The sequence below is a fragment of the Lepidochelys kempii genome, chromosome 7 (genome assembly GCF_965140285.1).
Source record: "Lepidochelys kempii isolate rLepKem1 chromosome 7, rLepKem1.hap1, whole genome shotgun sequence".
Classification (NCBI taxonomy): Eukaryota; Metazoa; Chordata; order Testudines; family Cheloniidae; genus Lepidochelys; species Lepidochelys kempii.
In genome coordinates this window covers 125,032,100-125,059,966 of record NC_136386.1, presented here as the reverse complement: position 1 = coordinate 125,059,966, position 27,867 = coordinate 125,032,100, and the positions used below count along the sequence as shown (strand labels likewise).

Genomic DNA, 27,867 nt, shown 5'->3' with positions numbered 1-27,867 from the left:
CCAGCTCCGCCTGTTGTGTGAAATGACTCATCAAATCAGCAAACGCCAGCACGCGCACCTGGGACAGACTGGGCTGGCTCAGTTCAAAGACCCGGGCCAGGAGGTTGCAGGGCTCCGGGTAGGTCACGGGCTGCCGTGAGAACCAGCGGGAAGGTTCCAGATGTGGGAGGAAACATGTATAGGTAAAATAATCAAACTGTGTTTCACCTAGTTAAAGTCAAAGGATGAGGCTACCCCTGCCCGGGACGCTGCTCACACGGGAGAGGAGTACGTGGACTGGAAGGAGCAAGCTTTACCCCCCTTCTCCTGTGTCCCTGCGGCCACCGGACACCACTGGGCCTTCCTCAGCCCCACCAGAGAGGGAACTAACAACATCCCCCCTCCAACAGCACCAGCTACCTTCTGACCAGCCTCTGGCCCAGGAGCATGGGCTGCCTGCTGTCGCCCGCCCCCCACCTTCGTTCCCCTCTCTCCTCTCTCTTTCGCTTCTGGGTAGAGTCTGATTTAGCTGGCCGAGGCAACTCCACCTTTGCAACACTGCTGTGAACCTGTCACCACAAAGGCTGCTAAAAGCAAGGCCCAAAACAGCCTGCCGTGGGTACGTGTGTGCCAGGTGTCACCGTGAGGGATCACACTGTGTCTGGGCCCCTGCCCCTCCAGCAGCAAGGCCGAAGGGAGTCAGCCCCAGAAACAAAAGCTGCCCGCTCCATCTCAGCTATTGTTTTCTCTCCTCTTTGTGTCCGCCTCTGAGAGGAGAGAGGACTGGACTCCAGCACCAGCAGCTGCTCAGCCCAGCTCAGCTGTTGCCCTGTTCCCCCAGAAGAGCAGCGAATACTATCTAGGAGATAAGACTCTGCAGCTAAAGGGAACAAGGAATATCATGACATCAAAGCCTGACTGATTCTTTCCAGGTCAGATGCTTTCACAGTTCTCCCTTCTTTTTCTGTCTCTTCAATAAAAGATTGCAAAGCTGTAACATACTTGTTACAATACCAGTAAGCCAGCGATAGCCTGCAGCAACCCCCAACCTGTTAACACGGGGCTTTGTTGGGCCCTCAACAGTCCCAGCAGCAGATGGCCTTGTATCCTGCCCACACCGGCCTACAGTGAGGGCTCAGCTCACGCTCCCCAACACCGGTCTCTGCGTCGGAGCAGTCGTGAGGCCCCCAGCCCAGCCCCAGGCGGAGCAGCACCTGGGCTGGCATGCCCTATGATGCAGCAGAACATGCACCCTTTCCTACTGAAGGGTGTTGGGGTCAGCAGGAGGCACAGAGGGAGCTAAACGATGCAGGCCGCGTGCTGGGCATCACAGGGCGCGGATCCCAGGTTGCTGGGTCCACACTTGGTGTGCCCGTTCCTGGAAACGCTGGAAGTGCCACGCTCCCAGCACGCTGCCTCGTTTCCTGGCAGGGAGCTGTATTTTTAGCCTCCGAGGTTTCTAGTTCCACTCAATCCATAGTTCTGTCAATAGAACGTTTAACCTTAAAGCCTTGACAACCAAATGAAACAGCAACACCTTGGGCAGGAGCGGGAGGCATGTGCCGTTCTCCCCGCAGACTGGTGTGCCCGTGGTGGCTGGGCTGCAGCAGTGAGCCAGCCGAACATGGCATCAGAACGCACCTGCCCTATCCCTGGCTAGAGGAGTCGCCCTGCCCTGCCCTGCCCCCTTCCCCCCAGGGACTGGGACATGCCTGCCCAGCCTCCCCTCCAGGATTCATGGGCTCCTGCCGGCTGGCAGCAGCACTGAGGGAGCTGGGAAGTGCCCTTGTGGGACAGCGCAATGTGTCAGTACAGCACTTCCATGCACACAATGTCACTCTTCGCAGCTTGCTGCAGACTGGGCTCTTCTCACACACTGCAGGGACAAGGAGACTCTCTAGCCAGCCCAGATGACGAACCCCTTTGGGCTGCAGAGCTCGTCCCACCTCCTTGCACGCCCCATCAGCGCTTGCACCTACACGGCAGAGCCCCATGCCACCCGCAGCTGCAGAGCTGAGAACTGGCCTGGGGCGCTGTGACGAAGTGGGACTCTTCTTAATGTTTCCCCTCAATAGTGTGGGGGTGCCTCAGTTTCCCCTAGGCAGTTCTTAAGTATCTAGGGGGTGAGGTAAGGAGCCCTAGAGGGCAGGTGTGTGCAGGGGTCTGGACACAGAGAATGGCTGACACCCTGTTTCCTGGCCACTGATGGCCTGGGCCCTTCCCCCCCTGCAAGGTGAGAGCTAAAGGGGTGGAAAACAAAGGAATCCGGTGACCTCCTGGCCCAGGAAAGGGACAAAGCCCAGAGGAGGAGAGGCTGGAGAGAGTTTCAGTTTTGGGTCTGGCAGGGGACATGGAGTGAAGGGCAGACGTGGTTGTCTGACTCACTGGCCCCAAAATGGACCCGGCTGAGGGGTCCTGTTCTCTGCACCTACAAGCTCTGTGTTATACCATGTTCCTGTCGTCTAATAAACCTTCTGTTTTACTGGCTGACTGAGAGTCACATCTGACTGCAAAGTTGGGGTGCAGGACCCTCTGGCTTCCCCAGGACCCCACCTGGGCAGACTCGCTGTGGGAAGCGCATGGGGGGCGGAGGATGCTGAATGCTCCGAGGTCAGACCCAGGAAGGTGGAAGCTGTGTGTCCTGCAGACAGGCTGCTCACAGAAAGGAGACTTCCCCAGAGTCCTGCCCGGCTTCCTGGGGAGCAGCTCCAGAGCATCGCCCAGGGACTCCGTGACAGGCCCCCACAAGGGGCTGCCATGGGGAGCGTGTCAGTCGCCTACACGTCCCATTCCTCGGGAGCACACAGCCCTTTTGTCCCTGCGAACCCATGACCTGGATTCCTTTCGAGTTTCTCCGATGCTTCAGAGCCATCTGGGCACTCAGTCCCAGCCAGCCAGAGCCACCTACTGCCCTGGTGCTGGCACGAGTCTGCCCAGACACACCCCAGAGTGCACACTGTGTGCACACTCACTCCCCCCCCCCCCATCTGCTTCCCAAAGCCAGGGGATCTCTAACTGCACTAGCAGCAGCAGACAGATTGCTAACTGGGCACTGGGGGTGGGACACCAGACTGAATATGTTCATGGACCATCTGGTCTGGGAAGTGCACTGTTTCACAAGCACAGGGAAGGTGGACTGCAAATGCCAGGGCCGAAGCAGGTACTGTATAGGGAAGGCAGGTGCCCCAAGCACTGCTGCACCCCAGGCATTCCACTCCCAGCAGCATCCGCTGCCACCATGACAGACACACAAATCCAAGTGTCACGATCTGCACCGTGCCGGATTAAACACACCCAAGCAGGCACATCAAGAACAAGGGACACAGCCATTCAACACAAATGGCCATGCCAGGCCAGAGCAATGGTCCACCTAGCTCAGTGTCCTGTCTTCTGACAACAGCCAGTGCCAGATGCTTCAGAGGGAATGAACAGAACAGGGCAATTACCAAGTGAGCCATCCCATTGGCTAGTCCCAGTTTCTGGCAGTCAGGGGCTTAAGGACACCCAGAGCATGAGGTTACATCCCTGACTATCTTGGCTAATAGCTGTTGATGGACCTGTCCTGCAGAAACTTATCTAATTCTTTTTTTGAACCCACTTATACTTTTGGCCTTCACATCATCCCCTGGCAACCAGTAACAGGCTGACTGTGCATTGTGTGAAATATTTCCATATGTAAACCTGCTGCCTATTCGTTTCCCTGGTTTGTCTGTTATGCGAAGGGGTAAATAACACTTCCCTGTTCACTTTCTCCACATCAGTCATGATTTTAGACCTCGATCATAGCCCCCCAGCCCCCGTCATCCCTTTTCCAAGTAGAACAGTCCCAATCTTATTAATCTCTCCTGGTACAGAAGCTGTTCCATCCCCTGATCATCTTCGTTGCCTTTCTCTGCGCCTTTTCCAGTTCTAATTTTTCTTTTTTGAGATGGGGCAACCAGAACTGCACGCAGTATTCAAGGTGTGGGCCTACCATGGATTTATATAGAGGCATTATGAAATTTTCAGTCTTATTATCAGTCCTTTTCCTCATGGTTCCTACCATTTGGTTAGCTTTTCTGAGTGCTGTGGCAAATTGAGTGGATGTTTTCACAAAAATATCCATAATACCCTCCAAGATGTTTTTCTTGAGTTGTAACAGCTAATTTAGACCCTATCATGTTGTATGTATAGTTGAGATTATGTTTTCCAACGTGCATTACCTTGGCACTTATCAATTTGAATTTCAACTGTCATTTTGTTGCCCAGTGACCCATTCATTTGTAACTCTTCGGAGTCTACCTGGGACTTAACTACCTTGAGTAGTTTTGTATCATCTGCAAATTTTGCCATCTGACTGTTCATCCCCGTTTCAGATCATTTATGAATATATGAACAGCACTTGTCCAGGCACACTCCCACTATGGGACACACCACTATTTATCTCTCTTCATTCTGAAAACTGACCACTTATCCCTACCCTTTGTTTCCTATCTTAGAATCATAGAATCATAGAATCTCAGGGTTGGAAGGGACCCCAGAAGGTCATCTAGTCCAACCCCCTGCTCAAAGCAGGACCAATTCCCAGTTAAATCATCCCAGCCAGGGCTTTGTCAAGCCTGACCTTAAAAACCTCTAAGGAAGGAGATTCTACCACCTCCCTAGGTAACGCATTCCAGTGTTTCACCACCCTCTTAGTGAAAAAGTTTTTCCTAATATCCAATCTAAACCTCCCCCACTGCAACTTGAGTTAGAAGTAATCTTCTAACCAGTTACTGATCCATGAAAGGACCTTCCCTCTTATCCCATAACTGCAGAGTTTGCTTAAGAGTCTTTGGTGTGGGATCCTGTCAAAGTTCTTTCTGAAAGTCCACGTACACTATATCCACTGGATCTCCTTTCTCCAAATGCTTCCTGACCCCCTCAAAGAATTCTAGTAGATCGGTGAGTCATGATTTCCCTTTAAAAAAAGCTATGTTGACTCATAGAATATCAGGGTGGGAAGGGACCTCAGGAGGTCATCTAGTCCAACCCCCTGCTCAAAGCAGGACCAACACCAACTAAATCATCCCAGCCAGGGCTTTCTCAAGCCTGATCTTAAAAACTTCTAAGGAAGGAGATTCCACCACTTCCCTAGGTAACGCATTCCAGTGTTTCACCACCCTCCTAGTGAAAAAGTTTTTCCTAATATCCAACCTAAACCTCCCCCACTGCAACTTGAGACCATTACTCCTTGTTCTGTCATCTGCTACCACTGAGAACAGTCTAGAGCCATCCTCTTTGGAACCCCCTTTCAGGTAGTTGAAAGCAGCTATCAAATCCCCCCTCATTCTTCTCTTCCGCAGACTAAACATCCCCAGTTCCCTCAGCCTCTCCTCATAACTCATGTGTTCCAGTCCCCTAATCATTTTTGTTGCCCTCCGCTGGACTTTTTCCAATTTTTCCACATCCTTCTTGTAGTGTGGGGCCCAAAACTGGACACAGTACTCCAGATGAGGTTGAATAGAGGGGAACGATCACGTCCCTCCATCTGCTCGCTATGCCCCTACTTATACATCCCAAAATGCCATTGGCCTTCTTGGCAACAAGGGCACACTGTTGACTCATATCCAGCTTCTCACCCACTGTAACCCCTAGGTCCATTTCTGCAGAACTGCTGCTTAGCCACTCGGTCCCTAGTCTGTAGCGGTGCATGGGACTCTTCCATCCTAAGTGCAGGACTCTGCACTTGTCCTTGTTGAACCTCATCAGATTTCTTTTGGCCCAATCCTCCAATTTGTCTAGGGCCCTCTGTATCCTATCCCTACCCTCCAGCGTATCTACCACTCCTCCCAGTTTAGTGTCATCTGCAAACTTGTTAAGGGTGCAATCCACACCATCCTCCAGATCATTTATGAAGATATTGAACAAAACCGGCCCCAGGACCGACCCTTGGGGCACTCCGCTAGATACCGGCTGCCAACTAGACATGGAGCCATTGATCACTACCCGTTGAGCCCGACAATCTAGCCAGCTTTCTATCCATCTTATAGTCCATTCATCCAGACCATACTTCTTTAACTTGCTGGCAAGAATACTGTGGGAAATGTGTCAAAAGCTTTGCTAAAGTCAAGGAACAACACGTCCACCGCTTTCCCCTCATCCACAGAGCCAGTTATCTCATCATAGAAGGCAATTAGATTAGTCAGGCATGACTTGCCCTTGGTGAATCTATGCTGACTGTTCCTGATCACTTTCCTCTCCTCTAAGTGCTTCAGAATTGATTCCTTGAGGACCTGCTCCATGATTTTTCCAGGGACTGAGGTGAGGCTGACTGGCCTGTAGTTCCCAGGATCCTCCTTCTTCCCTTTTTTAAAGATGGGCACTACATTAGCCTTTTTCCAGTCGTCCGGGACTTCCCCTGATTGCCATGAGTTTTCAAAGATAATGGTCAATGGCTCTGCAATCACATCCGCCAACTCCTTTAGCACTCTCGGATGCAACGCATCCGGCCCCATGGACTTGTGCGCATCCAGCTTTTCTAAATAGTCCCGAACCACTTCTTTCTCCACAGAGGGCTGGTCACCTCCTCCCCGTGCTGTGCTGCCCAATGCAGAAGTCTGGGAGCTGACCTTGTTCGTGAAGACAGAGGCAAAAAAGGATTGAGTACATTAGCTTTTTCCACATCCTCTGTCACTAGGTTGCCTCCCTCATTCAGCAAGGGGCTCACACTTTCCTTGACTTTCTTCTTGTTGCTGACATACCTGAAGAAACCCTTCTTGTTACTCTTAACATCTCTTGCTAGCTGCAACTCCAGGTGTGATCTGGCCTTCCTGATTTCACTCCTGCATGCCCGAGCAATATTTTTATACTCGTCCCTGGTCATTTGTCCAATCTTCCACTTCTTGTAAGCTTCTTTTTTGTATTTCAGATCAGCAAGGATTTCACTGTGAAGCCAAGCTGGTCGCCTGCCATATTTACTATTCTTTCTACACATCAGGATGGTTTGTCCCTGTAACCTCAATAAGGATTCTTTAAAATACAGACAGCTCTCCTGGACTCCTTTCCCCCTCATGTTATTCTCCCAGGGGATCTTGCCCATCAGTTCCCTGAGGGAGTCAAAGTCTTCTTTTCTGAAGTCCAGGGTCCATATTCTGCTGCTCTCCTTTCTTCCATGTGTCAGGATCCTGAGCTCAACCATCTCATGGTCACGGCCTCCCAGGTTCCCATCCATTTTTGCTTCCCCTACTAATTCTTCCTGGTTTGTGAGCAGCAGGTCAAGAAGAGCTCTGCCCCAGTTGGTTCCTCCAGCACTTGCACCAGGAAATTGTCCCCTACATTTTCCAAAAACTTCCTGGATCTGTGCACCGCCATATTGCTCTCCCAGCAGATAACAGGGTGATTGAAGTCTCCCATGAGAACCAGGGCGTGCGATCTAGTAACTTCTGCGAGATGCCGGAAGAAAGCCTCGTCTACCTCATCCCCCTGGTCCGGTAGTCTATAGTAGACTCCCACCACGACATCACCCTTGTTGCTCACACTTCTAAACTTAATCCAGAGATTCTCAGGTTTTTCTGCAGTTTCATACTTGAGCTCTGAGCAGTCATACTGCTCTCTTACATACAGTACAACTCCCCCACCTTTTCCGCCCTGCCTGTCCTTCCTGAACAGTTTATACCCATCCAGGACGGTGCTCCAGTCATGTGAGTTACCCCACCAAGTCTCTGTTATTCCAATCACATCATAATTCCTTGACTTTGCCAGGACTTCCAGTTCTCCCTGCTCGTTTCCCAGGATTCGTGCATTTGTGTATAGGCACTTGAGATAACCCGCTGATCACTCCTCTTTCTCAGTATGAGGCAGGAGCCCTCCCCTCTCACGCGTTCCTGCTCGTGCTTCATCCGAGTATCCCACTTCCCCACTTACCTTAGGGCTTTGGTCTCCTTCCCCTGGTGAACCTAGTTTAAAGCCCTCCTCACTAGGTTAGCCAGCCTGCTTGCGAAGATGCTCTTCCCTCTCTTCGTTAGGTGGAGCCCATCTCTGCCTAGCACTCCTCCCTCTTGGAGCACCATCCCATGGTGAAAGAATCCAAAGCCTTCTCTCCGACACCACCTGCGTAGCCATTCGTTGACTTCCACAATTCGACGGTCCCTACCCAGGCCTTTTCCTTCCACGGGGAGGATGGACGAGAACACCACTTGCACCTCAAACTCCTTTATCCTTCTTCCCAGAGCCACCTAGTCTGCAGTGATCAGCTCAAGGTCATTCTTGGCAGTATCATTGGTGCCCACGTGGAGAAGCAAGAAGGGATAACGATCCGAGGGCTTGATGAGTCTCGGCAGTCTCTCCATCACATCGCGAATCTTAGCTCCTGGCAAGCAGCAGACTTCTCCATTTTCCCGGTCGGGGCGGCAGATAGATGACTCAGTCCCCCCTGACTCTTCCCCAACATATTGTGCTCATCTGTGTGTGTGGGATAATTTTGTTCTTTAGTTTCAACCAGTTGCCCTGGCACAGAAGTCAGGCTCGCCAGCCTGTAATTGCCAGGATCGCCTCTGGAGCCTTTTGTAAAAATCAGTGTTACATTAGCTATCCTCCAGTCATCGGGGGGCTGATTTAAGCAATAGGTTATGTACTCCAGTTACTGGTTTTGCAATTTCATTTAAGTTCTTTCAGAACTCTTGGGTGGATAACACCTGGTCTTAGTGACCTATTACTGTTAAATTAAACAGTTTCTTCCAAGACCTTCTCTACTGACACCTCCATTTGGGACAATTCCTCCGATCTGTGCTGAAAAAGAATGGTTCAGGTGTGTGACTCTCCCTCACATCCTCTGCAGCAAAGACCAAAGCAAAGAATTAATTTAGCTTCTCCAACACAGCCTTGTCTGCCTGGAGTGCTCCTTTAGCACTTCCATTGCCCAGTGTCCCCCATTGTCGGTTTGGCAGCTTCCTGCTTCAGATGTACTTTAAAAAATTTTGCTGTTGGCTTTTGTGCCTTTGGCTAGTTGATTTTCAAAGTCTTTCTTGGCCTGCCTCATTATACTTTTACACTTGACTTGCCAGAGCTTATGCTCTTTTCTATTTTCCTCATTGGGATCTGAGTTCCAATTTGTAAAGGATGCCTTTTTGCATCTAACCACCTCTTTTATTCCATTGTTTAGCCAAGGTGGTATTTTTTGGTCCTCTTTCATTTGAGCCTCTATTGGGTGTTTAAGTCGTTTCCATGCAGCTTGCAGGCAATTCCCTCTTGTGACTGTTCCTTTTAATTTCCATGTAACTAGCTTCCACATTTTTGTGTAGTTCCCCTTTTTGTTGTTAAATGCTGCTGTGGTGGGTTTCTTTTGTATATTCCACCCTACAAGGATATGAAATTTAATTACATTATGGTGACTATTTATGACAGAGTGGAAAGTTTTTCAAATATTTTTCTGAAGCCTATTTGTGCCTCAGTTTCCCCTATGTGATGTAGGGTTACCCCAGGGATAGAAAGGGCTGTTTGCTCTCTGCAGCAGCTCAGAGACTCAGGTGTGGATAATTCCCAGCTGTCTGGGGCTCGGGCCCCATATCCAGGAAGTTCGTGAGAAGACAATGGCAACCCCTATCACTGGGACTTTGGTACCCAGCGGCCAGCCACCATGGATGGCCCCAACTCTCCGCAGAAAGCCAAGCCGTGTTTGCCCAGCTGGGGAACAAAGGCCTGGGGGTGAGGTGGGAGTTAAGTGGTGGCTATGGGAAGCTGTCCCAGGTCAGGTGCCCCGACTAAGAGAGGTCAGAGGGACGGAGGTTGGGCTCTGTGCTGAGCAGGATGGACTAAGCTGTCACTTCCTTTTCTCTGGGCTAACCAAGGACTTTCTGTGCCGTGTCCAGTCAACTAACAATGGCTTCTGTGTGAAAGTGCTGGCTGAATGTCCCTGCAGCCACTGGCAGAGCAGGTGCCTGGCTCCCTAAGCCTGCACAAGTCTCCCTTAGGGTTTGTCCCAGTTGGACTCACTGGCCAGAGCTCAGTGTGAGGTACAGGTGCTGAAGGACCAGAGGTTCAGCTTAAGGAGGTGGTGAAGCCGTGTGGCTTACTCTGGAGAAAAGTGAAACCTTTAGGGGGTCTGGCTCATTGAAGGGCTCTTCCAAGAGACTGTTCCAAAGCTGGGGTCACAGCACCAGCCCTATGGATCTGTGATGCTATTACCAAGCGGTTCAGCTATATTCACATCTTGGACCAGATCCTGTGCTCTACTGAGGACTAAATCAAGAACTGCCTCTCTCCTTGGAGGATCCAAGACAAGCTGCTCCAAGAAGCAGTCATTAATGGTGTCTAGAAATTTTATCTCTGCATCCTGGGCTGAAGAGATATGTACCTGGTCAATATAGGGTAGCTGAAATCCACTATTACTATTGGGGTTTCTGTTTTTGTCGCCTCTCTAATCTCCCTGAGCATTTCACAGTCACTGTCACCATCCTGGTCAGGGGTTGGCAGTATATCCCTACTGCTAGACTCTTACTATTCCAGTACGGAATTTCTGTCCAGTGCGATTCTCTGGCACCATTTAACATTTTTACTATATTTGACTATGTTTTCTTTCACATACAGTGCCCCTCGTTCAACAGCGTGACCTGCTCCATCCTGACTACATATTTCGTACCCTAGTATTACAGCATCCCATCAATTATCATTGTTCCACAAAGTTTCTGTGATGCCTATTATAGCAACATCCTCCTTTACTACCAGGCATTTAAGTTCACCCATCTTAGTATTTAGACTTCTAGCATTTGTACACAAGCACTTACAAAATTTGTCACTAGTTGGTTGTCTGCCTTCATGTGATGGAACTGAATGGGTCTTTTTCATTTCTCTTCAGTTCCTACCTGTATTTTACCAACTTCTATCATCTCCTCTTTACTAGGCTATCCTCCTTTCCCCAAATATTCCCCCGTTCCTAATAAATCTAGATCCCTCCTCCCAAAACCATCGTCTTATCCATGCACTGAGACGCTGCAGTTCTGTCTACCTAGCCCTGAGCATGGAACTGGAAGCATTTCAGAGAATGCGACCATGGAGGTGCTGCACTTCAATCTCTTACCTAGCAGCCTACATTTGGTCTCCAGGACCTCTCACCTGCTTTTCCCTATGTCATTAGTATCTACATGTACCATGACCACCAGCTCCTGTCTAGATGTCTCAAGCGGTCTGCAACCTTCGCACCCACCAGACAAGTCACCATGCGATTCTCCTAGTCATCACAAACCCAGCTATCTATATTTGTAATAATCAAATCCTGGGAACTACAGGCCAGTCAGCCTCACCTCAGTCCCCGGAAAAATCATGGAGCAGGTCCTCAAGGAATCAGTCCTGAAGCACTTACATGGGAGGGAAATGATCAGGAACAGTCAGCATGGATTCACCAAGGGAAGACTAATCTAATCGCCTTCTATGATGAGATTACTGGTTCTGTGGATGAAGGGAAAGCAGTAGATGTGTTGTTTCTTGACTTTAGCAAAGCTTTTGACACGGTCTCCCACAGTATTCTTGTCAGCAAGTTAAAGAAGTATGGGCTGGATGAATGCACTATAAGGTGAGTAGAAAGTTGGCTAGATTGTCGGGCTCAACGGGTAGTGATCAATGGCTCCATGTCTAGTTGGCAGCCGGTGTCAAGTGGAGTGCCCCAGGGGTCGGTCCTGGGGCCGGTTTTGTTCAATATTTTCATTAATGATCTGGAGGATGGTGTGGATTGCACCCTCATCAAGTTTGTAGATGACACTAAACTGGGAGGAGAGATAGATACGCTGGAGGGCAGGGATACGATACAGAAGGACCTAGACAAATTGGAGGATTGGGCCAAAAGAAATCTGATGAGGTTCAACAAGGATAAGTGCAGAGTCCTGCACTTAGGACGGAAGAACCCAATGCACTGCTACAGACTGGGGACCGAATGGCTCGGCAGCAGTTCTGCGGAAAAGGACCTAGGGGTGACAGTGGATGAGAAGCTGGATATGAGTCAGCAGTGTGCCCTTGTTGCCAAGAACGTCAATGGCATTTTGGGATGTATAAGTAGGGGCATAGCGAGCAGATCAAGGGACATGATCGTCCCCCTCTATTCGACATTGGTGAGGCCTCATCTGGAGTACTGTGTGCAGTTTTGAGCCCCACACTACAAGAAGGATGTGGATAAATTGGAGAGAGTCCAGCGAAGGGCAACAAAAATGATTAGGGGTCTGGACTTATGAGGAGAGGCTGAGGGAACTGGGATTGTTTAGTCTGCAGAAGAGAAGAATGAGGGGGGATTTGATAGCTGCTTTCAACTACCTGAGAGGTGGTTCCAGAGAGGATGGTTCTAGACTATTCTCAGTGGTAGAAGAGGACAGGACAAGGAGTAATGGTCTCAAGTTGCAGTGGGGGAGGTTTAGGTTGGATATTAGGAAAAAAATTTTCACTAGGAGGGTGTGAAACACTGGAATGCGTTACCTAGGGACATGGTAGAATCTCCTTCCTTAGAAGTTTTTAAGGTCAGACTTGATAAAGCCCTGGCTGGGATGATTTAATTGGGGATTGGTCCTGCTTTGAGCAGGGGGTTGGACTAGATGACCTCCTGAGGTCCCTTCCAACCCTGATATTCTATGATTCTATGAAATCCTGCATTACTATTACCTTCCTAATAACTGGGGACCTCAGTGCTAGAGGATACCATTGCATCACCTGGAAGAAGGGTCCCAACTATGGGATTGTTTCCCTCCACTCCAGCCTGATGTTCTCTTTCCCCGAGACTTTCATCCTCCTCAACAGCACAGAGGCTGTCAGACAGGGAGTGGAACCACTCTGCTGTGTCCTGGAAAGTCTCCTCTATGCACCTCTGCTCCCTTAGCTCCTCCAGTTCAGCCACTGTAGTCGCCAGAGCCCGCACTTGGTCTCTGAGAGCCACAAGCTCCTTGCACTGAATGCGCCCATGTACATGTTGCATTCAGTGCAATACACTGGACAGCCCCCACTCCACTGCTGGATGGCTGCCTGTGATCTTTGCATTATTTTTACTCTTGCAGAGATTTCATTTGTTTGTTCGTTCTTTGGTGGGGTTACTGGCCTACGTGTAGTGCATGTTTGTTAGGTGTATCTGGCTGTCACGCTCCCTCTCTACACTCCCTTGCAAAACTCCCATCTGCTAGCTCCTCTGGTCACTTAAGAACCAGCCCTGCCGCCTTGTCAAGAATCCCAAAGGAATTAGGGACCAGAGGATAGCAGTACCCTTTGCAGGCAGAGCCACGGCCAGGGGGAAGGTCCAACACCTCTCCACAGGGCGGCCTTTCAGAACACAGCTCCTGGCACTCACCTGACCCAGACCAGCTCAGAGGCAAGCAGGGGTAATGGACACTACAGCGACCCCCATCCAACCTGTTCCACAAGGGACTAGCTCAGACACTCAGGTGAGGGGCCACAAATGTACCTAGAAAACTGCCAGGGAGAGGCAGAGCTGAGGATACAGGAAGCTGCCCTGGCAATGGAGAAATGCGGGGGACTGAACCCACAGACACAGAGCCAAAGAAAGGCACAGAGTAAAGTACAAAGCTAGTCAGTTCTCAAAAGTGCCTGGAGAGTAGTTCCACAGCCTCCTCCTGCCCTGAGACCCCTGCCAACTGGTGTTCTTTTAAAATGTCTCTCTCCCCAGTTGCTGTGTGAAAGATCCACTCAAACAGCAGGGGAAATAAACTGCAAAGGGAAGACAGTGAAAGCTGGAGAGCTGTCAAAGGTACACAGGAATCTCACTGGAAAAGAGAGAGATTTCAATCAAGCCTTTCCCCTGATGCTCTTAAGAGATACCTGCAACAATAGAAAGGAAACATTTTCAGACAGGACTGTGATTTGTAAGTTGATACTGTCCCTTCAAAGCTGCAGGGAAAAGAAAAGGCAACAAAAAGCAGAATGAGTTAATGACATGAAGGGCTAAGGGAAACACGAAGGGATTTTACAAATCTATCAGGGACAGGATCAGCGCTAGAGAGAAAGCAGGTCTAGTAATAAATAAGGAAGAAGATAAAATTAACCAGGACTCAAAAAAGGCTGAGATTATTTAAATGTCTTTAGCCACCCAAATAAGGACTTGTGAAAACAGCTGCTGGTAAAAGAAAATAGAACACCGAAGATCGCTCTCTATCAAATCAGCTCATCAGGGTGCCAGGCACTGTCGGGTATCCAGGAGTCAGCTAATTAACCTACCGAACTACAGACAATATTGGTAAAAAATCATGGCGCTCTGGAGAGGAGTGAAAAACGTAAAGGAGGTACTGATTTTCTATCCGAGAAAGAACAGTAACCCCAGCCCCCATCGTATGGCAAATCCAATTGCAATCCCTAGTGAAAGAATGGAACAAAAACCAAAGAGACTCTGCAAACGTAGAGTGACAGCCATGGGGGTTATCCAGAACACAAGTTATTTCACTAGGATTACTGGCCAGAGCTTTTGAACAAGCACAGTAGACACAATTTAACTGACCACCAGGGTATCGTTTGACACTTGAATAATGAATTATAATTAAATTTGCAGATGAGCTGGAGCAGAGAGGTGTTGCAAACACCAGAAAGCACAGATAAATAATTCAAACCAACCTAGCAAGGTTAGAAATACAGGAGAATTCAGCTTGGAAAAGTGTAGTGAAAACAGCCCAATGCAGACATTCACTGGGACAGCTGAGAAATACACGGGGCGATGCTGAAAGCATCTGAGTTATTTCAGGCTGCAGAGGCAGCTCAAGCTCCGCATCCTGAATGCCGTGATCCAGCCAGGCCCTTCAGTACCAACCTGTTCTGGCAAATGGGAGAATTCAGAGAAAAGCACCAGAAATGATGAAAGAGGCTGGAGGGAGGATGCTCAAGGAGAGGCTGCATGACCACAAAGACAACCTCCCCTCTCTCCACCCCCTCCAAAATCCTCCTCACTGGCACACGATGCCTCAGCCATGGCGTCCCCCCGCACCTTGAATTTGATCACAGAGGGCTCCTCACCCAGCAGACAAAGGTCTAACGAGATCCAGTGGCTGGAAGCTGAAGCTAGACAAATTCAGACTGGAAATAAGGGGCACATTGTAACAAAGGGTAACTAACCATTGGAACAATTTACCAAGGGCCATGGTGGATTCTCCATCACTGGCCATTTTTCAGTCAAGATGGGATGTTTTGCTCTAGTTCCATCAGGAATGAATCCAGGGCAGCTCTCTGGCCTGGGCTGCACAGGGGGTCAGAGCAGACAATCACTATGGTCCCTCAGCCTTAGAATCTGTGCTCCCCAAGGCGCTGAGCGTGGATCCCCGGACATGCCTCACACAGCCCCTGCCTGCATCTCTTACCAGGTCACTTTTCGGATCTGTTCCCTCCACCCTCCTGGCACCAGCTCCATGCCTCCTTCACCTCCTCCCCGCACAAAGGCTTCCACACGGCCGGGCCGGCCTGCACCAGGCTCCTAGAGCCTGCAGACCAAAGCCCCTGCCTCACCTCACCCAGAATCCTGCTGATGCTCCATTCCTGTTTGCTGCATGCAGAAGGCCCTGATCACCCCTATGCCGGGGCAATGCAAAGGGGAGGAGCTCATCCCAGCCCCAAAGAGCTGCCAGCAACCTCACGGAGAACAGAACCCCGTGAGCATGACAAACAGGAAGAGGAGGGAGTCTGAAAGCAACGGTAAGCCCCAGGGCTGCACACAACTGGAGGCCCCAACTCCCCCCTGCGACAAGGGGGGACTTAACAAAGACTTAGACAGCTACCAAGAGGCACCCCTGCCTTAGAGCCCGTGGGAGCTTAGCTTCCAACACCACTCACTGGTCTTTGCTGGGAGACCTTCCGACTGACACCCTGTACCGGCTCACTGCCATGGCACATCAGGCTAAGGGAGGAAGTGCTTTGGGCAGGGACCCAGGCAACGTGTGGTCTGGGAGGCCCCAGGCACAGGGTAGGGTGCTGTAAGAATGAGCAGATTAAAAGAGCAAAATCTGTATAACTTGGCAACTGACAACACAGACAGGACAGCAGCAGCCCACTCGCCCTGCCTGCCGCCTGGGGCCCCGCCAGATCTCACCGCCAGCCAGGACAAGCCCTAAAATGCTGCAGGAGGTAACACTTCCCCCGGGGTTAGGGCTCAGTCCCCGCCCCGCCACCTCCTTCACAGGAGGCGTGGAGCAGGGGTTGCCTGCTTGTGGTCAAAGAGCCCCCGGCTGCATCCCAGGTGCAGGCCTGTCACCCTCTTGTCTTGGCCACCTCCCAGGCCGGGCGATTCCCTTCTGCCTCCCTAACTGACCCGCACCACTTCCCCTTCCTCTCCTCACCGCAGGGATGGCGATGCCATGCCCTGCTGAACAGCCGTCAGGCCCTTCTTTGAAGGTACAGCTCCCTGGGGTGAGCGATTCCTACCACAACCCCGGGGTCTTCATAACACACCAGCAAAGCCTTCGAGCTCTGTACATGAGCGGCTCTAGAAGGGCAGAGGACCACCACTTTCAGGAGTCCTGCCAACTACAGTCCTTGTACCACGCACACTTCACACGGGCTGCTGGCACTGCTCCGGCCCCAGTTCCAGAGCAGGGGCTGGCGGCTGCCTGCACCGCCCACCCCCGCCTCAGGCCCCCCACGCCGGGGGCTGCCTGCACCCCCCACGCCGGGGGCTGCCTGCACCCCCCACGCCGGGGGCTGCCTGCACCCCCCACGCCGGGGGCTGCCTGCACCCCCCACGCCCACCTCATCCCCTCCATACTGGGGGCTCCCTGCACCGCCCACCCCCGCCTCAGGCCCCCCACGCCGGGGGCTGCCTGCATTGCCCCCCCATTCTGTCTCACGCACCCCGGACGAGGGCTGCCGGCTCTGCCCAGACATCCTGGCTCAGCGCCCAAAGCGCTGCTGTGATTTCAGGGCTCCCCCGTGCAGCCCGTGGCCTGTCCGCAGGTGCTGCGGAGCCCTGGCCCCCCGGCAGGCCCAGGCCACGGGAGGGGCAGTTCCCGAGGGCCCAGGCCAGGGTGGCGACTGGAGGGGAGACCAGGGCTGGCAGGAGACCGTGAGAACCGGAGCCGGGCGGGCAGACGGTTTACGGGGGAGAGGGAGCCTGGAGCGGCAGGGGAGCAGCGGAGTCACGGAGCTCTTGGGGGTCAAGGGGCTCCCCCCATCCCGCTGGCTCTGTGACCACCCCTCCGGCCCGCTGCCTGGGGACAGCCTGGCCCGAGGGGAAAGGACCCCTTCCCGGGGGGGGGGGGGCGCAGCTCGGGGACCCCTTCCCGGGGCGGGGGGGGAGGGGCTGCAGCTCGGGGGCCCCTTCCCGGGGCGGGGGGGGAGGGGCTGCAGCTCGGGGGCCCCTTCCCGGGGCGGGGGGGGAGGGGCTGCAGCTCGGGGACCCCTTCCCGGGGCGGGGGGGGAGGGGGCGCAGCTCGGGGGCCCCTTCCCGGGGCGGGGGGGGAGGGGGCGCAGCTCGGGGACCCCTTCCCGGGGCGGGGGGGGAGGGGGCGCAGCTCGGGGACCCCTTCCCGGGGCGGGGGGGGGAGGGGGCGCAGCTCGGGGACCCCTTCCCGGGACGGGGGGGGAGGGGCCCCTTCCCGGGGCGGGGGGGGAGGGGGCGCAGCTCGGGGGCCCCTTCCCGGGGCGGGGGGGGAGGGGGCGCAGCTCGGGGGCCCCTTCGCCCCCCAGCGCCGGCGCCCCGCGATCCGCCCGGGGGGGGCCGTGGCGGGGGTGAAGGGGCGGCGGGGGCCCGGGGGGCAGGATCGGGGGTCTGGGGGAGGTGAAGCCCTGGGGGCGGGGCGCGGGGGGGTCCGGGGGGGGTGGTTACCAGGTGACCGAACCGGGGTCGCCGCCGCCGCTGCGTCCTGCCGCCGCTTCCGCTTCCGCCCGCCGCGGGGGGTGATGGGAAATGTAGTGTCTGCCCCGCCCCCAGCCACTCGGGGGGGGGTGACCCCAGCCCCTCCCCCGCTTCCCCAGAGACTCGGGGGGCGACCCCAGCCCCTCCCCCTCACCTCCAGAGACTTGGGGGGGCGACCCCAGCCCCTCCCCCCGCCCCCAGAGACTTGGGGGCGACCCCAGCCCCTCCCCCGCTTCCCCAGAGACTTGGGGGCGACCCCAGCCCCTCCCCCGCTTCCCCAGAGACTTGGGGGCGACCCCAGCCCCTCCCCCGCCCCCAGACACTCGGGGGGCGACCCCAGCCCCTCCCCCGCTTCCGCAGAGACTCGGGGGGCGACCCCAGCCCCTCCCCCTCACCTCCAGAGACTTGGGGGGGCGACCCCAGCCCCTCCCCCGCTTCCCCAGAGACTCGGGGGGCGACCCCAGCCCCTCCCCCTCACCTCCAGAGACTTGGGGGGGCGACCCCAGCCCCTCCCCCGCTTCCCCAGAGACTCGGGGGGCGACCCCAGCCCCTCCCCCTCACCTCCAGAGACTTGGGGGGGCGACCCCAGCCCCTCCCCCGCCCCCAGACACTCGGGGGGCGACCCCAGCCCCTCCCCCGCTTCCGCAGAGACTTGGGGGCGACCCCAGCCCCTCCCCCGCCCCCAGACACTCGGGGGGCGACCCCAGCCCCTCCCCCGCTTCCGCAGAGACTCGGGGGCAACCCCAGCCCCTCCCCCACTCCCAGAGACTCGGGGGGCGACCCCAGCCCCTCCCCCCACCCCCAGAGACTTGGGGAGGTGACCCCAGCCCCTCCCCCCGCCTCCAGAGACTCAGGGGGCGACCCCAGCCCCACCCTTTTGATTTGCAGCTCTGTGGGGGGCAGGGCCCAGCCTCCCCCCGGGAGCGTTCGGGGCAGAGGGCTGGACTCGGGCGCCTCGCTCTGCATCGGCAACAGCTGCCAGGCCCACAGGCCCCTGGCAGGCAGTGGGGGGCTTGTCTCACCTGGGCCTGCCCGCCCCCACCCAGGGGCTCTCAGGGGCACCCAGAAACGGGGGATCCGGGTGTCTCGATGCCACGATAACGACCCTGCTCTGAGAGCAGGAGCCTGAAGGCCCGTGGCACACGAGGGCCCCCCGGGGCGGACAGGGCCCAGCGATCGTCACCCCAAACAGGCCGACCCGGTGTGTCGGAAAGGCTGTCGGGGTTCGGAGTGGATGCTCTCTCCAAGAAGGGTCTGGTAACCAGACACCCCCGGCCGCTTCCTTTCTGCCATTGGCTCCTTCCTTTGCCCCCATAGACCCTTGTTAGGGTTAAACCCATTTCCCACTTGGAGTGAAAGGGCCGAGCCATGTTCTCTGGGGTCCTGTAGGGTCAGAATTCAGAGTGCAACTCCAGGCCCCCTCCCTGACCTGCCCAGCGCTGCCCGGGGGCACCAGCTCTGGCAGAGGTCAGGGTTTTGCCCGGCTCTGCAGGGCTTTTGGGTGAAGGAGGTTTGGATGATCCCACAGCTCCTGGGTGTCGGGGAGCCTGAGAGTCTGCAGAGATCGCTCCATCTCTGTCTCCACAGCCCCTCAGACCTGCAGCGCAGCCCGGGCGCAGGTCCCACTGGCTCTGACAGGCCTCATGGGGCTGGACGGTGCTTTCGTTCCTGCTGCTGCCAAGGCCGCCAGCCGACTCCCTGCTCAGCGAGGCTCCGGGAGGCCAGCTCCAGCCACTGCCCCTCGCACTGCACCTGAGTACGAGCCTGGGTACTGGGCACCTGGGTACTGGCCTTCAGGCTCCCCACTGAGCCAGACTGACCACCAAGGGGAGCCCAGTCGTTACTGATCCAAATGGGGATGGGGGGGCCTGGGGAAGGGGTCTGAGCGGGGCGGGGGAGGCAGAGAGCAACCAGAGGAAAGGCTCCATTCTCAGAGTGTCTGGGGGAACCCCAAGCCCCTTCCTGCCAGGTAGGCTCGGAGTTGGCTGGCTTCAGGACACCACCCCCCTTTAGCCCTTAGCCGGTGTCTCCTGCGTGCAGATTGCTCGCTCAGCCTCCCAGCAGAGAGGTACAGTGACGGGGCCAAGGCCACCATGGGCCTGTCACCAAGCCCCTAGGCTACCCCTCCCTCCCCAAGCCCTGGGCCGGTGTGGTGAGGTCACCCTGTGCTGGGGGTGCGGGGAGCTGCTCACACCTCCCTGCCGGAAGCTCTGGGTTGCTCTGGCCCCATTCCCTGCTTTCCGGTGTGCAGAGCGGAGAGGGTTTAATAGACTTGCAGGCCGAAGGAGCACTTCTCTGACCCGCATGGCACCCAGAGGGCTGCCCCACCGTTCCCGGGGAACAAGAGCAGCTCTTCCTGAGAGCCTCTGCCCCGCCAAAGCGAGCGCTCAGTCACGGGGCCAGGTTTGCTGCCCTTGCTCCTTCCACTGATTGCAGCGGATGCAGCGCTGCTCGCGCCTGGGACCGGCAGAGCCACTCTCGCCGGGAGTCACTCTGGGGTCTGCCAGGAGCGGGGCTACAAATGAGAAAGCGATAACGGCCCCAGCCAGCACCTGGCCCAGCCTCCTGCTTCCCAGCTCCTTGTGCACCAAGGCAGATGTCAAGCCCAAGGAGGGTCCATGTGAGACCAGGCCTGCGAGGCTCCCTACGGGACTCTGTCTGTCCCCACCGAGGCTCCACCGGCTCACAGATCACAGCAAGTTTGTCCTGGATTCAGCCTCTCAATTCCCCCCGTTCTGGGAGCTTTGAGAAGAGCCATGGAGGAGTCCTGCCAATAAGGCCTGGAGTCCTGGGGGTGGGTTGGCAGACCCCAGCCTGCACATTCAGCAAGGGAGCAGTGTCCCCAGGCCTTGGGCATTCGGGTTGTCCCGAGGCATCCCCGTGGCTGGTGCTTTAGGGCCCTGCTCCCAGGACCCCCTGCAGCCTGGGCTGTCACACTTGGTGTCTCACTGGCATTGTCCAACTTAAAACTACAGTCAGGCACCCACCCCTCCCCCTGCCAGCCACCCACTGCAGGGGTCCCCAGAGCTCCCCAGGGAAAGGGCCGTAGGGGGGTCACACTGCAGGCACTTCCCACTGAATCCCAGCCACCAGCTATCCTGGGCATGGATGGTACAGGCAGTGAGTGCGAGGCACACAATGCAGGGCCCCCAATTCTCCCCCTTGGGAAGGCATGGCTGTGACACTCTATCGCAGGGGAACACCCTGCACCCCCACGTTCATCCTGATAATATGATTGTCCGGTATCCAGTGCAAAGTTTGTCATGTCGGGTGTCTTCGGAAGGCTGAGCAGTGGTGCTATAGTGATGTTATAGGTCGTAATTTAATGTATAATAGTTATGAGGCTGAAAATGTGTCCTCCCAGCTTAAAACAGGCCCAGGCAAAACTCTCCAGGAGCAGAGGGGCCGTTCACCCCTCGTCAGGACATGTATGGGACAAACCCAGCCCAGCTTCCCAGGAACAAAGGACACTGGTCTAGGCAGCAAAAAGGCTCTGTTGGACTCTCCAGTGAGTCACCCCCCTTCCCTTGGTCAGGTGGGGACTGCGGTGAGGTAATGCTCCCCTGACTCTGAAGGGGGGGGCAAAGCCAAGGGGAAAGAAAGAACACAATAAAAGGGAGAGACATTTGCCATGTTTCCTCTCTCTTCCACCTCCATCTACAGACAGCACCACCAAGCGACTGAAGCGCTGATCAAAGGGGAAAGCCTGGCTGAAGGGCAACCAGCCAGCCCATCCACTGGGCCCTCCGTCCTTTCAGTGCCACCACCTAGCCCCACCTACCCATCCACCGGGCCCCCCATTCTCCCAGTGCCACCACCCGGCCTTGCATGCCCATCACTGGGCCCCCGTCCTCCCAGTGCCACCACCCGGCCCTGCCTGTCCATCACTGGGCCCCCCCATCCTCCCAGTGCCACCACCCGGCCCTGCCTGTCCATCACTGGGCCCCCGTCCTCCCACTGCCACCACCCGGCCCTGCCTGTCCATCACTGCACCCCCGTCCTCCCAGTGCCACCACCCGGCCCTGCCTGTCCATCACTGCACCCCCATCCTCCTAGTGCCACCACCCGGCCCTGCCTGCCCATCCACCAGGGCCCCATACTCCCAGGGCCACCACCCGGCCTTGCATGCCCATCACTGGGCCCCCGTCCTCCCAGTGCCACCACCCGGCCCTGCCTGTCCATCACTGGGCCCCCCCATCCTCCCAGTGCCACCATCCGGCCCTGCCTCCCATCACTGTGCCCCCTCATCCTCCCAGTGCCACCACCCGGCCCTGCCTGCCCATCACTGCACCCCCGTCCTCCCAGTGCCACCACCCGGCCCTGCCTGCCCATCACTGCGCTCCCATCCTCCCAGTGCCACCACTCAGGTCAGCCCCTGTGTCCTCCCAGTGCTCATTGCCCAGCCCAGCTCCCTGTTCTCCCAGTGCCAACCAATCACCCCCCGACACTATATGGTTGGCACCACCACTCAGCTTGGCTCCCTGTCCACCCGCCTCACATGCAGATTTCAAGGCTCATATATCCCGGCAGGGAAGTGTGACGAAGCGGGACTGTTCTTAATGGTTCCTCTGAATAGTGTGGGGGTGCCTCAGTTTCCCCTAGGCAGTTCTTAAGTATCTAGGGGGTGGGATAAGGGTGTATGATCATTGCAGAGCCCTAGAGGGCAGGTGTGTGCAGGGGTCTGGACACAGACAATGGCCGACACCCTGTTTCCTGGCCACTGATGGCCTGGGCCTTCCCCCCTGCAAGGTGAGAGCTAAAGGGTTGGAGAACAAAGGAATCAGGTGACCTCCTGGCCCGGGGAAAGGGACAAAGCCCAGAGGAGGAGGGGCTGGAGGGAGTTTCAGTTTGGGGCTGGCTGGGACATGGAGTGAAGGGCAGACGTGGTTGTCTGGCTCACTGCCCCCCAAAATGGACCCAGCTGAGGGGTCCTGTTCTCTGCACCTACAAGCTCTGTGTTAGACCATGTTCCTGTCGTCTAATAAACCTTCTGTGTTACTGGCTGGCTGAGAGTCACCTCTGACTGCGGAGTTGGGGGGCAGGACCCTCTGGCTTCCCGGACCCCCCCTGGGTGGACTTGATGTGGGAAGCGCACGGAGGGGCAGAGGATGCTGAATGCTTCGAGGTCAGACCCAGGAAGGGGGAAGCCGTGTGAGCTGTGTGTCCTGCAGACAGGCTGCTCCCAGAAAGGAGACTTCCCCAGAGTCCTGACTGGCTTCATGGGGAGCAGTTCCAGAGCATTGCCCAGGGACTCCGTGACAGGAAGTATGTTCTGTCCTGTGTCCGTCCGAGGTGGCTCAGCCGCTCACCCAGTGCCAGGGAGGCTCTGAAGAGGTTAAGGACACAGCTGGCCGCCAGGCTGCGTCCCAGTCCTGCTTCCTCTCTGCTCTGTAAGGGTGACAGGTCGAGAGACAGAGTGAGACATTCCCAGCACTAGCAAAGGGACTGTAACCCCTCGGCCACAAGCTTTGCTGGTGGGGCCACGTCTGGCCACCTGTCGAGTTCTTTTCCCAAAGATTCATAGATTCCAAGGCCAGAAGGGACCATTGTTGTTATAAGAATGGCCACATTGGATCAGGCCAAGGGTCCATCTAGCCCAGGATCCTGTCTTCTGACTGTGGCCAGTGCCAGTTGCTTCAGAGGGAAAGAACAGACCAGGGCAATTCTGAGTGACCATCCCCTGTCCTGCAGTCCCAGTTTCTGGCAGTCGGAGGCTAGGGACACCCACAGCATGAGGTTGCGTCCCTGCCCATCTTGACTAGTAGCCACTGATGGACTTGTCCTCCAGGAACTTAGCTAATTCTTTTTTGAGCCTAGTTATACTTTTAGCCTTCACAACACCCCATGGCAAAGAGTTCCCCAGGCTGACCGTGTGTTGAGTGGAGAAATACTTCCTTGTGTTTGTTTTAAACCTGCTGCCCATTAATTTCATTGGGTGACCCTGGTTCTTGTGTAAGCAGGGTCTGCATGAGCTCTCCCCTGACATCTAGCCGTGAGCTGGGGGAAAAGACTTCATGAACTGACCTTGTTTGCTTAGACCCGCCCACCGTGCCTAGGTGCGCAGCATGATGGGGCGGCTTTGCCCCGGTGATCACTTTTGGCTGGTGTTGGGCTGCAAGTCACTCTGTTACTGGGTGCGGGGTAATAAAGGGGGTTATCCTGGTGGGCTTGGCAGGCCCCGACTGAGGGGTTCAGCCTGAACGGAACTGCACTCACTGAGCAGGGTGCAGGGGTGCCAAAGCGCGCTGTAAATGACACCACTTGCGCCTCCCCTCTCCACTGTGTAACGACAGAGCTGGTTACAACTCAACTGAGAGTCTCGGTTGTGTCACTAGAGCTGCAATCACTGATGTAAATAACCTGGTGTGCATGATAGACCTGGGCTGGGACCTGCCCACCCCGCACTACAGTGGGGCTCCCCTACTAACAGCTAAAATCACGCCGAGCTGTGGTAAGTGGTGGAGATGACAGGCACATAGTCCAAACCAGAGCTTCTAGGTACAAACAGGACCCCACAGTCAGGTCCTTCTGGGGGGCAGGGAGATTAGATCCCAGACTTGGGGGCTCCCTCCTCTTCCCCAGCCAACTCCAAACTGGAAAAACTCTCCAGCCATCTCCCCCAGCCTCTCCCCAGCTCCTCCTCCAGCCTTTGTCCAATTTCCTCGGCAGAAGGTGTCACCCAGCCCCAACCCCGATCCTGGGCTCAGGTTACAGGCTCAGGTATCGTCCCTCAGGTGAAGTCTCTCCTCCTCAATGCAGACAGTCCCAGTAAAACTCCCCTGCAACATCCCAGGTCAAATCTGTCCCACTCCCTGCTGCGTCACGGGGGCTCAAGCTGGTTCTCTTCTGTGTTGTCAGAAGGACCCCCTAGATGTTGGACCCGTCCCTTGTTGCTGCTGACTCCACCTGGCAGCAGGGTGCCACATACATTATAACACTTCCTTATTCACTTGCTCCATACCCATCAGGATTTTACAGACTTCTATAACCTGGGCAGTCTCAGACTTTTTAATCTCTCCTCGTACAGAAGCTGGATCATTTTTGTTGCCCTTCTCTGTCTTTTCCAATTCTAATATATCTTCTTTGAGACGGAGCGACCAGAACCGCATGCAGTATTCAAAGTGTGGGCATATCGTAGCTTTATATAGAGACCTTATTATATTTTCTGCCTGATTATCTCTCCCTTTCCTAAGGGTTCCTAGCATCCTGGTCGCTTTTTTGACGGCTGCTGCACATTGAGCAGATGTTTTCAGAGAACTCTCCACAGTGACTCCAAGATCTCTTGCTTGAGTGGGAACAGCTCATTTAGATGCTATCATGTTGTATGTATAGTCGGGATGATGTTTTCCAATGTGTATTACTTTGCATTTGTCAACATTGAATTTTATTTTATTACCCAGTCACCCAGTTTTGTGAGATCCTTTTGTAACTCTTCACAGTCTGCTTTGGGCTTAACTATCTTGAGTAATTTAATATTGTCTGCAAACTTTGTCATCTCACTGTTTACCCCTTTTTCCAGACCATTTGTGAATATATTGAACGGGACTGGTCCAGTACAGATCCTTGGGGAACCCTGCTATTTACTTTCTCCACTGTAAACACTGACCACTTATTTACCCTTTGTTTCCTATTTTCTAACCAGTTACTGATCCCTGAGAGGACCTTCCCTCTTATCCTGTGACTGCCTACTTTGCTTAAGAGCCTTTGGTGAGCGATCCTGTCAAAGGCTTTCTGAAAGTCCATGTACACGATATCCACTGGATCCCCCTGGTCCACATGCTTCTTGACCCCCTCAGAGAATTCTAGTAGATTGGTGAGGCATGATTTCCCTTTACAAAAACCATGTTGACTCTTCCCCAACATATTGTGCTCATCTGTGTGTGTGATAATTTTGTTCTTTAGTTTCAACCAGTTGCCCTGGCACAGAAGTCAGGCTCACCAGCCTGTCATTGCCAGGATCGCCTTGGAGCCTTTTGTAAAAATCTGTGTTACATGAGCTCTCCTCCAGTCACCTGGTACAGATGCTAATTGAAGCAATAGGTTACACACCACAGCTAGTTGTTCTGCAATTTCATATTTGAGTTCCTTCATCTGGTCTTGGTGATTTATTACGGTTTAGTTTATCAGTGTGTTCCAAAACCTCCTCTATTGACACTTCAGCCTGGGACAGTTCCTCAGCTTGTCACCTAAAAAGACTGGCTGAGGTGTGGGGATCTCCCTCGCACCCTCAGCCGTGAAGACCGAGGCAAAGAATTCATTTAGCTTCTCTGCAATGGCCTTGTCTGCGTGGAGCGCTCCTTTACCACCTCGATTGTCCAGTGGCTGCACTGATTGTTTGGCAGCTTCCTGCTTTTGATGTACTTAAAAATATTTTTGCAGTTAGTTTGTCTTTTTCTTTTCAGATTCTTTCTTGGCCTGCCTCATTATACTTTTACACTTGACTTGCCAGAGTTTATGCTCCTTTCTACTTTCCTCCTGGGATTTGACTTCCAATTTTTAAAGGATGCCTTTTTGCATCTAGCTGCCTCTTTTACTCTGCCAGTCTCGTTTGGTCTGATCTCCTGTACAACACAGGCCATAGAATTTCCCCAAAATAATTCCTAGAGCAGATCTTAGAAATACATCCCATCTTGATTTCAAAATTGTCCGTGATGAAAAATCCACCACCACCCTTGGTAAACTGTTCCACTGGTTAATTACCCTCCCTGTTAAACATGTACACCTTGTTTCCAGTCTGAACTTATCTGGCTTCAGCTTCCAGGCATGGGATCGGGTTAGACTTTTCTCTGCTAGATTGAAGAGCCCAGTATTAAATATTTGTTCCTCAGGTAGGTACTTATAGACTGCAATCAAGTAACTCTTTAGCTTTCTCTTTGTTAAGCTAAATAGACAGAGCTCCTTGAGTCTGTCACTATAAGGCAAGTTTCTAATCCTTTAATCACTCCTGTGGCTCTTCTCTGACCCCTCTCCGATTTATCAACATCCTCCTTGAACTGTGGACACCAGAATTGGACACAGGATCCCAGCAGTGGTCGCACCAGTGCAAAATCCAGAGGGAAAATCACCTCTCTGCTCCTACTCAAGAGTCCCCTGTTTATACATCCCAGGATCGCATTCGTTGTTCTCGCCACAGCAGCATACTGGGCGCTCCTGTTCAGCCAATTACCCATCACAATCTCCAGACCTGCTTCAGAGTCACGGCTTGCCAGGCCAGAGCCCCCAGCCTGGAGGTGTGGCTGGCGTTCTTTGTTCCCAGATCTAGACATTTACATTTAGCTGTATTCAAATGCCTGCTGTTTGCTTGTGCCCAGTTTACCAAGAGATCCAGGTCGCTCTGTATCAGTGACTCATCCTCTGCATTATTTACCACTCCCCCAATTTTTGTGTCATCTGCAAACGTTAGCAGTGATGATTTTCTTCCAGTCGTTGATAAGCATGTTAAATAGGATAGGGCCAAGAACCAACCCTTGTAGGACCCCAATGGAGACAGGCCTGGTCAATGACGATTCCCCAGTTACAGTGACATTTGGAGACCTGTCAGTTAGCCAGTGTTTAATCCATTTCATGTGGGTCAGGTTCATTTTAGATCATTCTCATTTTTTAATTAAAAGGTCTCATGCTACCAAGTCAAAGTATTACCTCTTTCAGCCAATCTTGTCATAGCATCAAAAAATGTTATCAAGTTAGTTTGATGGGATCTATTTTCCATAAACCCCTGCTGATTAGCTTTAATTATATCACCTTCCTTTAATTTTTTATTAATTGGGTCCATATCAGCTGCTCCATTATCTTAAACATTTGCACAACATTAGCTTTCTTCCCATCTTCTGGAACTTCCCTAGTGCTCCAGGACTTATTGACAATAAACATGAATGGCCCAGCCAGCTCCTCAGCCAGCTCTTTTAAAACTCTTAGATGTAAGTTATCTGGACCTGCTAATTTAAAAATGTCTGACTTTGGCAGCTGCTGCTTAACATCGTTGTGAGATACCAGTGGAATGGAAGGAGTGGTAGCATATGCTATGACTACATCAATTATTTTTTTCCCAAATACAGAACAGAAATGTGCATTGAACACATCTGCCTTTTCTGCACTACTCTTTGGTGTCAAGCTGC

The 27,867-nt window shown here is 54.0% G+C and overlaps 1 protein-coding gene across 5 annotated transcripts in view; it reads right to left on the bottom strand.

The window, feature by feature from the left end:
- R3HCC1L (R3H domain and coiled-coil containing 1 like) overlaps window positions 1–17,780 on the bottom strand; it is a 60,288-nt gene extending 42,508 nt beyond the window's left edge. For 2 of the 5 annotated variants that reach the window (XM_073354648.1, XM_073354653.2), the window contains exon 1: window positions 17,723–17,780. The gene's annotated coding sequence lies outside the window, so the exon portion shown is untranslated. Of the gene's footprint in view, window positions 1–15,735; window positions 15,874–16,749; window positions 17,206–17,722 lie in introns of those variants that run through there. The other 3 variants (XM_073354652.2, XM_073354651.1, XM_073354649.2) reach the window with 3 other exon arrangements.
- Between the last annotated feature and the right edge of the window lie 10,087 nt (window positions 17,781–27,867).